This window comes from Camellia sinensis, chromosome 8, assembly GCF_055761805.1.
Source record: "Camellia sinensis isolate YWXY chromosome 8, ASM5576180v1, whole genome shotgun sequence".
Taxonomy (NCBI): Eukaryota; Viridiplantae; Streptophyta; class Magnoliopsida; order Ericales; family Theaceae; genus Camellia; species Camellia sinensis.
In genome coordinates this window covers 145,187,680-145,190,523 of record NC_138968.1, presented here as the reverse complement: position 1 = coordinate 145,190,523, position 2,844 = coordinate 145,187,680, and the positions used below count along the sequence as shown (strand labels likewise).

Below are 2,844 nucleotides of genomic sequence, written 5' to 3'. Positions count from 1 at the left end.
ATCTCTAATCACAGAACAACAATACATATCATGGTACAAATCACTGCTTATGAGGCAAGAGTTATAAATGGTCCTTGAGAGATGTAGGAAAACAGTACTCACATCATCAAACTGTGAAAGGTCTCTAGCTGGATCCACCAGGCTTCGCATGCATGTTACAAAAAGATGAGGAGGAAGAGAAGATGAAGAAAAAAGAAAAAGCTTTACCTTTGTAACATTTGGATGGTCAAGTTTAAGCCAAACAGCCACCTTTTGCCGAAACGATGTCCGAAGAGCAAGAGTTTTAGCAGCTGTGGCAATACCATCCTCACCCCAATCCAATGCCTTCACTATTATATTATGAAAGATATAGTTGTGAGAATATTGATATAAACAAAAATGTGTGATATTAACTAGATAAATGCAATTTCAAGGTTAAATCTGAAAGAATTAAACATGTTGATAATCAACAGTACATTGGTATTTACAGCAGATTACATACACATAAAAAAAATTACAATAGATTATATATACCTAACAAGCATGAACATAAGTATAAACATATGTTATAGATACGTCTACATAACGATGATGTAAAACTAATCATTAGACATTTTCAATATGGTGTAACTAAAAATAATAGTAACTTGAACTTAGATATGGATTTCAAGATTGAATTTGAGAGCTTTATTATGATGGATTTGAAATGACAATATCAAATTAGTTATTTGAAATCCTTCATGCTAATGATCATAATGGCAAAATATTTGTCTTCTTGCTCTATTCTATCTTCCATTTAGTTGGTCAATCTCTCATTGATTTTTATAAAGTTTAATAACCTCAAATGCTTCATTTAAAATCCATTTATCGAAACAGGAACCGAGTGTAAGTAGAGCGATAGATAAGCAATGTTATCATTGTTATGCATTCAAAAGATTGAACTCCCTCTAACATTTTCTAGTAGTAGTGTTCATATATTTTAGATCACAAAGCATAAAATATTGAAGTGTGATTTTTATATTAAAAAAAAAAAAAAGATAGATAAATCTGAACACCCTTTTAATTGAATGGCTAATCTAGCATTAAAAGAAAAGGATTGAGGGGATTGTAGGAGAACACATTCTAGACAAAACCTCTAACGAAGTAAGGAGGGCAATTTCTTATTCTGTTCCATTTTGATTGCTATTCAAAGAAGAAAAAAATATACAATATCATTACTATTCAAACAAAAAAAAAATCAAGTATCATTTGACCCATTACAAAATAATGTTTTCACATGGAAATCATTGAAGAAAAGCAGGGGGAGAAAAAACCAATAAAAATTGCAATCATGGAGAATGAAATTATCAATTTAATGATCCTACTAAAAAGAAACCAACCAAAAACGTAGACTAATTCAAGAAATTACGAAGAAAATAAGCATATCACAACCTCTTCAAAATTGAAAGCATTAAGTAGCTAAAGTACAGATTGTGAATTTAACATATCTTTTAATCTGATGAGAATGAAATTAATTCCAGATTGACTAAACAGAATGAAGCATAGGAAATTGTTGAATCACCTGCAACATCCTGGCCATCATAAGTCCCCCAGTACACGGTACCATATGTCCCATGAGCTATGGCATTTCTTATATCCAATTTAGCTAAATCAATTTCCCACTCTTCTCTCTTTGAATGAACTTCCCTGGCTATGACATTTCCCAGTATTTGGGATCATCTTCAATTGCCTAGCTTATCACCAACACAAAGAAAAATTTAAATAAAAATAAAAACTTCAATTGCCTGAGAAGAACAATTTTGAATAAAATTTTATTAAAAAAAAAAAAACTCCAAAAACTGACCTAAAATATTGTTCACAATATAAATAGCTAAAAAAATCTACTTGATAGGCTCCATTACTAGCCAGATTTCCTAAACAATGAAGTAAGAACCTAGTCTAGAGTCTCAATTAGTAATTACATATTTGAAATGGTGCATGCGTATCTGCTGAACATGATAAACAGACAATGAAGTTCAAAGAAAAAATTAGACAGTTTTGCACGGTAACTATGAGGCCCAATAATTAGTAGATGTGCAATCAGCAATCCTACCATAACGTGCTATGAACTTCGGTGAAGTATCAGAAAAAATTTGCTAATAAAGAAAAATTTGTACCTCAAAGTCGTTCTGTTGTGCTTCGGAGACCTTAAGTGCTTTGATATCAATGGAATCGATCCGAGGGCCTGCCAAATGAGTCTTTGCTCGGAATTATCATCGTCGTCCGAATCCATGCCTATTTGAGGTGTCAAATCTTCATCATCCTCCTCGTCCTTGATCTCTGACTTGTCCTCCTCCTGAAATACCGATCGAGATTCAATCGAATCCATTGTCGATAGCCTCCCGTTCTCTCTCTCTGATCCATCCTCCACCATACTTTCTCTCTTTAGATTTCAAGCCGAGGTTGAGATCGATTAAAGGCCGTGTCTAATCTGTGAAAACTGATGCTCCATTTGTGTGTGCGCAACTATGAGTGTGGAGATTGGAACCCTAGAAACTGGTGCAAAGATTGGCGATCGAGAGAAAGAGAGAGGGTTTTCCTATTCTAATATTTTAACTTTTTAGGTGTTGAAATTTCTTATCTTCTTATTTGGCGCCTATTAATTTTCATTTTGGCGCCTTCGTTTTTCTGGTCACAAATGAAATTTTGAGGGAGCTTTTGATAACGTTTATCTTTTTAGTTTATGTTTATAAAATTTTTATAAATTAATTTTTGTTTATTTTTAAAAAAATATAAATTACACATGCATTTGGTTTGAACAAAATATTTAAAAAAAATTTAAAACATAAACAAAAAAACATATTTGTCTAGGCTTAAAATATTTTT

The 2,844-nt window shown here is 32.2% G+C and overlaps 1 long non-coding RNA gene across 1 annotated transcript; it reads right to left on the bottom strand.

Annotated features, from left to right (window-relative positions):
* Nucleotides 1-206: 206 nt before the first annotated feature.
* LOC145797172 (uncharacterized) lies at nt 207-2,552 on the bottom strand. The gene is made up of 3 exons (XR_014338369.1): nt 2,136-2,552; nt 1,541-1,708; nt 207-329 (listed from the first exon to the last, which is right to left on the bottom strand). It is a non-coding gene; the product is annotated as an uncharacterized LOC145797172 (long non-coding RNA).
* Nucleotides 2,553-2,844: the final 292 nt, after the last annotated feature.